Here is a 7,356-nt window from a genome sequence, read left to right as displayed (position 1 = left end):
ACACGGACACCGGCGCTGAGACGTTGGGTTCTGTTTTTATCTGAGCTCCAAAGTGAAATGGAGGAAAACCCAAAATGGAGGCCGTGGCTGAGGTTTCAGAGACATGACCATGCAGAGTGGTAATTATATGTGCTGTAATGCTCTGTGGGTCCTACTGGTGTGAGTCCTTGTTAAAGAACACAGCGCGTCCACAAACCATGACCCCAAATACATAGTTCTACATTGTAAACTGGCCGTAAGAACACGTTGAAAAACCTCTTGATCCACAACATTTAAAGCTGAAGCTCAAAGAAGAGAGAGCAATTTGTCACATGAACCGCAGTGTTTTTACTGCAACAGGTTGAAAAAACTATACGTTAAATGGAGTCAGGCTTTTTACAGCGGAACCTAAAGGAAGCCAGGCCTTCATCCGTTCACCTTCATGTAGCATCAAACCATCTCAGTCCAGACTCCTTCATCCATTCACCTTCATGTAGCATTAATTCTCAGTCCAGACTCCTTCATCCATTTACCTTCATGTAGCATTAATTCTCAGTCCAGACTCCTTCATCCATTTACCTTCATGTAGCATTAAATCTCAGCCCAGAATCTTTCATCCTTTCAAATTCATGTACCATTAACTCTCAGTCCAGACTCCTTCATCCATTCACATTCATGTAGCATCAAACCATCTCAGTCCAGACTCCTTCATCCATTCACCTTCATGTACCATTAACTCTCAGTCCAGACTCCTTCATCCATTCACCTTCATGTACCATTAACTCTCAGCCCAGACTTCTTCATCCATTCGCCTTCATGTAGCATTAAATCTCAGTCCAGACTCCTTCATCCATTCACCTTCATGTATCATTAAACCATCTCAGTCCATAATCCTTCATCCATTCACCTTCTTGTAGCATTAAATCTCATCCCAGACTCCTTCATCTTTACCTTCATGTACCATTAACTTTCAGTCCAGACTCCTTCATCCGTTCACCTTCTTGTAGCATCATCTTCCCAACGCTAACTTTTCCACCATGACAGTCCCGTGTCTTTGATGATAAAATCTTCTCTTCAATTCCTATTGTGTCCAAACACATCATTTCTGTCCTCCTCGTTAAGGGTCACTAAAGCTGTGGGAAACCTTGCTCCAAATCAGGATGCATTAAGTTTAGTCATCCTCTTTGGCCGTCTTCCCATCGGGTGACACAACTATGCAAAGGCCGACTCTCTGTCTTCTCTATTTATTAGGACACTGAGTTCCCCGGAAAATATGCATAACGGGTCAGAAAGCCAAGAGCCTTTGAATTCTCCAGAGGAGCTTAAGAAAACAGCAATAGCCTCCACTGAGCTAAATCACAGTCACAAAGTGTTGGTGCCGCGTCTGAGCAGAACCACGACTCATCAGGACACAAGCGTTGTTATTGGACAGGTTTGACTGGGTTTGACCTGTGGACCTCAGAGCAGCCGGCTGCGCTGTGATTCCACAGGTTGAGCCACTCATGCAGAGCCGCGCTCCTGGGCTTTGTTGTGCGTTAGGTTCATTTGTCGAGTGGTGACACGTGTGTATTCAGACCTTCCTGTCGCTGCTGAGCAGCTCTGCAGCGGCTGCTTCGCCTTTGACTTGACTACGAGTGGAAACTGCAGCCACCGAGGGGAAAAGCTGAGCGGCTGCAGGCGTCCGACCTGCCAAGTCATCACAAAGCTGTGCATCGAGCAGCGGCATAAACACAGATGTGCGCGCACAGACCTTGACTTTTCCACACAGGCACCGGCTGCTTTGTTTTTGTTTTTGGCTTGTGGTCTCCACTCGTGGCGCTGGAGGTGTGAAATCAAAGCCCATCTGCTTTGGCAGAACCTGCCATTAACACAGGCGCTGACTGAGCTCCAGAGCGAGAAAACATCACGTGAAGCTCGTTTTGCTCATGTGGCAACTGCACCAAAAAACCCTTGATTTATGATTTTATTTTTGAGTTAAACAAGCTGACTGCATGAAAACAGTTGTAGAGCCTCAGTTGCTGTTGATTCGTGTGGGGTTTTGTGCGGCTCTACTGGGGGGTCCATGGCGACTGACGGCATTAAACCGATGCCTCTGAAAGTCTGCGGTGTCTGAACAATATCATGGGAAGTGTCGTCCTTTGCTTTAGGAACAACATTTCATAGTGTGATACCGTAAGTACGAGTCTGTCGGCGAGAGCGACGAGCAGCAGCAGACGTTAACCAAGACGCATCTGGCTTCTATTAACACAACGCTCTAACGGACTGGATGGCAGCTCGGTCCCACCTCTGCAGCTGCTAAGCTACGACCTGGACCTGGAAACCATCAGAGCTGGAGTCGCACTCCTTTCCTCCTGTTGATGATGCTTTCGTAGCCTTTACTTCCACTAACCTGTAAGGCCGTTTTTTCATATGTGACACCATGAGTGAGTGCCGCTGCCTACAGGGTAGAACAAGCATTGTGCAATGAGAGGGGGGTGCGTTTCATTTTTATACCCAGAGAAGAAGACGCTGGCACCAGCAGCAGCAGCAGCAGCAGCAGCAGCAGCAGCACACGGGCAGCGCTGCCCAGTTATCAGCTCTGCTCTCTCTGGGCTTCCTTCACTATCCACTATCTCTCTTTAGGAAGTCCAGCCTGAGCCAGTAAATTCCTAAAACTTAAACCCAGTTGATTTACTGGCCTCCCACTGGCACATGGTGTGCTGCCTGTCTGCAGGACGAGGTTCAAGCCTGCAACTTATTAACGTGATCACAGCTTTTTTATATACTTAGCTGAAAAGGCTGCTGGTCCCCCTCCGCTGGGCCTCATCCCAAGCATCTGGAAGTTAAAGCCTTATTTTCTTCACTCAAAACCTTGAGCCACGTGTGCAAACCTGAAGGTGAACCCTGAGTAGATGCTGCTCTACTCAGACTGATCCCCGCCGTGTCGCCAGGCTCGTATCCCACGGCCTGGTGCCCTCAGTTCTTCGCTGGGCACCTTTAGCTCAAGTGGAAACTCTGACTCGTGCAGCTCATTTGTCTCAGGCTTTTTTTAGTGTGACACCTGATGAGCCCAACAGGAAGACGACACAGGAGCCAGATGGCAGCCGCCACACAGGACATCCAGGGCACGACGACAACGCCCGCGGTGGGATGGGGAGACGGGTCCAGAGGTGCGATGCTCATGGAAGGTTTAATAACACTATTCTTTCTCTGGCCGCACAGAGGCAAACACAGCAGGTAGCTGTTATTATTGGAGCCCTGGTGTTCAGCACTGAGGATTCTGAGTCTTTCAAACACTGCCGCAAATTAGTTGATGCTACTAAGCGGCTAATAGACAGCGAGCAACCTAACACACACTGCACACGCAAAAGGAACCACAGCATCTTGTCAGCACTTTGAACACAACATGCTTTTTTTATTACTTTCTAGATGGCTACACGTCCTTGGTTCATTATATCTGTCTGCAGCTCGTGTCATCATTTCGTCTGTTCAGCTGAGTTTATTTTACTTTTACAGGACAGAAGAAGAAAAACAAGCTTTCAACAAACTAAAAGCCTGGTTCCACGGTCCCTCGGGTCCAGTCTCTGTCTTCAGTCATCAAGCTCAGAGGGAACGAAACCATAGGAAGCCGATAGGAAACATCTTGCATTTCCATCCAGGTCTGCATCTCCACGTTCTCTTCCTCTGACATGTAAACAGCAGGGAGTTGGGAATAGGAACGTTCTCGATGCCATTAGACCGATGCTGCCCCCCCCCCTCGCTTTAAACAAATAACACTTATTCCCAGACACAGTTTGCGTTGTTTTGAGTAACGAGGACACTGACATATAGTGATAATCTGTCATCCTGCCTGGAGCCTGGATTTGTTTCTCAGAAGTGGCCTGGAAAATGGAAAACAAAGACAGAAAATAAGTCCTCCCATAAAATGCAAGATGGACGCTTAACGCAGCTGCTGGACTGAGTCTGAGCTCAAGAACAACATCAAGCGCTGCAGCAGCTCATGTGCCAATGACACAGAGGCCGCTTGTTTTTCACATGCAAACTTCTCCTACAGTGACTGACCCAACCAACGCGCCGTGGTTTCACTCTTTGTGAAAAACAAATCAGAACGTAAACACAACCTCAGTTTCACCGCAGGGGCAGAAACAATGTGAGGAGCCCCCAGTTGTTGAGCGCCTCTGATTCCACGTCTCCAGTTTCACTCGGTTCCAGCGGCACCACAGTGAAACACAGACACCAGCGAAAGCCCTTGAAATCTTAATGAACATTGTCTCCAGTGCTGCTCCACCCACCAACCACCAACATAAGCATTTTCAGGAAAGACCCAGAGAGACGTGGAGTCTGTGGTGGCTGCATGGAGCTGCTGGCTCCTCCTCCTCCTCCTGCTCCAGCCCCCAAACCCCCTGACCTCTGCTGTTTTTTGGGTTTTGGTTATTTGAGCCTGAGCCCAATGAAACTGTGCATGTTCCACAGACTGAGCAGGACGAGCGACCCGAACCCAACGAGCTGCAGGGCTGCAGTCCAATCTGCTCCAAATTATCTGCCCGGCTGCAGAACACATGGGGGTGGAAGACTTATATAAGCCTGTGGTAGGAATATTCAGGCCTGTCACCTTCGTTGGATTCCCTCTGCTCGTTTCATCACCACTATTTTTACTTCAAGAATAGAAACGTAGGAAACAGACTATGGTCATTTTTAAAGCTGTAACAAAAGCTCAGCCACTGGTCTCTGCAGCTGCACCAGCGGCTCCGTCCTCGCGTGTACGGTCACATAGGCAGACACACACAGGACCACCCAGCCCGCTACAATAAATATGAATCCCAACCATCGTCACAACAATGAATAACGCTTCAGCTCAGCAGTACGATCAGGATGTGACGCGACGGACGACCACGTGTGGCCCAACCCACGCTAACAAGCAGAGGATGCAGGTCAGGATTGTGCAGCACGCTGGTGGAACTGGTCGGCTGCTCGGTACCTGTCAGGAAAAACGTGTAGTTTTCATAAAGACATCATGCAGACGTCCCACTTGGCCTCTGCGATGTCGCTATAACTTTTCAAACTGTCAAGGCACTGAGGGATCAGGTTCCCATTAACGGCCCACCTCAGTGCTCCTCTCTGAGTCCAGCTCATCTTCTGTGTCTCTGCCCCAAAAGCAAACATATCCGATAGCTGCACAAACACATAACTCAGTCGCAGCGTCTGCTGTCAGACCAGAGAAGACGCGTCACCGCCACCGCTGATGCTTGGAACAGTGAGGAGGAGGGCAGGGTTTCACGGAGGGGGAGGTCCTCGTCCTGCCAGTAATGAGTATCTCATATGGGGAGTATGAAGACAAAGGAGGACGGTCACTTCAGGGTGAAACAGCTGTGCTATTTTATACATACACACTTCACACGTGCACAAACGCCTCCGTCGCTTCAGACAAGGACAAAGAAAGTTTTCATGTGAAGGCAGAGGAGGTTTGGTCCAGACCGAGATTCACTCTCAGTTTGACAGTCTGGAAACCGACACATAAGTGAAAGCGACGATAACCTGTAACAAGGTGCAGAGTTGCTTCTTAAATGACATTGATAGTGTTCTTAGTGCTCATACGTCCTCCAGACCTTTATGGCCCAGAGGCATCAACAGCCCACAGCAGCCTCTCGCATCTGCAGACAAACAGCCGATCTCCGTCTGCTCCCTTCAAATACCTGCACCGACAGGACGTGAGTCGCACACGCAGAACGTCGCGCGTCCGAACGCCTCACGGCCTCACGCTCCTCTGTGACCAGAACCCGGACCCAGGAGCCTCCCCAGCTCGGATTCATGGCTTCAGACGCAGCAGGATGCAGCGCCGTGAGCCACAAGCACCAACGTCCTCTGCAATCAATAGATACGGGAGACGCGCCAGAGCAGCTTCTCTGAGTCATCGTCTGCTGATAGCGGCTGGAGACGCTTTCAAAGTCAGAAACGCCAAGAAGCTCAGGACGACCGGAAACAGACAGTGAGCGCATCAAGAGGCGGCACCGAGCCCAGAGGCCGTTGAGCAAGTTGTTGAATTCCCAGGGGAGGTTTATGTAATTTACAGTCTGTTCACATGCTGATACGTTTGCTGTTATGTTGTGTTCACTGGAAGTCAGAAAACACAGAACTGCCAAAAAAGGTAATGAAATGTGATCCGCACGCTTCCATAGCTGTAAAATGTACTAGAGCTAAAGTATCACATGACATTAATTGGATTTTTAAATGACAGGTAACATCACATATTATAAAATATGACAGTTAAATCAAACTTCCCAACAAAGTGTGTCAAGATTTGTTTGAGCTCAACCAGCTACAATATTTAAATGATGTTTACAACTTCAGGAGTGACAAAACAAAATGAAACAATCATTACAATAATCTATTGTTTGGTATGACACAATATTAAGTTCACATTTCTTTTCTTTTTAAAAGAAATCTTTTAGAAATAACATAATATGCATAACAATACACTATAATTTACAATAGTTCCGTTCTTGAGAGAATCGAGCGTATCTTTACAACATACAGTACATTTTCATTTTCCACTCACTTGACACAACATCCATCCATCAATATATACTTTTATATACTGACTTGTTTTGGATGCATTGCCCATTGTTATTATTATTATTATTATTATTATTATTATTATTATTATTATTATTATTATTATCTGCTCTTTACGTTGTGTAACTTACACCGTAGTGAAACGCGAGTTTCTCATTCGATGGAGTTAAGTGCTGAACGCAGAACTTTAAAGTACCTTTACTAGAATAAACTTCATTCACCACTACTTTACTTTATGAATTTATACTTTTACCCTTTTGGGGGATGTGCAAATGCCACGTTTGTTCCACAATAGTTCACCTTTATTCAGCGCGTAAAATCATTCGCTGTTGTCGGTTTAAATCACACGTAGCATCAAAGTAATAGCAATAAACTTAATTTTACTCACTTTGCCGGCCACGAACTCCCGGATCGTTTTTCGCTGTAATATTTCTGACGAGACGAAAAAATAAAGCAGAGAGACCGTTTGTTTTAAGCACTCGGACACTTAGAAAAATCCTCAAGCGAAATAAACAGAGGAGAGAGTTTGGAGAGAGAAAAAGACGAGCAGCATCCAACGGGGGAGGGTCCTGGAAAAAGTGTGACAGCGGGGACTGGAGGGGGAGGAGGGGGGGAGGGATGGGGCAGAGACGAGGTCTGAACGAAGAGCCCACGACTCTAAATGTGTGGAGGTAAATGCTCTGGTGCCATTAAAACACAGCCGTTCATTCTTATCTGCTCCTGCAGGTGGAAATACAGTAACTTATGTCTGGTTTCATCTTTGTTAGAAGATTCGACAAACTGCATCGAACTGTGGTCTGAGAATAACGTTGTTATGGAAAGTCA

General features: G+C 47.2%; 1 protein-coding gene across 1 annotated transcript in view; it reads right to left on the bottom strand.

The window, feature by feature from the left end:
* The window catches only part of pear1 (platelet endothelial aggregation receptor 1), a 28,757-nt gene extending 21,678 nt beyond the window's left edge, over positions 1-7,079 (bottom strand). The window contains exon 1 of the mRNA XM_029128540.3: positions 6,920-7,079. The gene's annotated coding sequence lies outside the window, so the exon portion shown is untranslated. The remainder of the gene's footprint in view (positions 1-6,919) is intronic.
* Positions 7,080-7,356: the final 277 nt, after the last annotated feature.

This window comes from Betta splendens, chromosome 16 (assembly GCF_900634795.4).
Source record: "Betta splendens chromosome 16, fBetSpl5.4, whole genome shotgun sequence".
NCBI lineage: Eukaryota > Metazoa > Chordata > Actinopteri > Anabantiformes > Osphronemidae > Betta > Betta splendens.
This window is presented reverse-complemented; position numbering and strand designations above follow the sequence as displayed.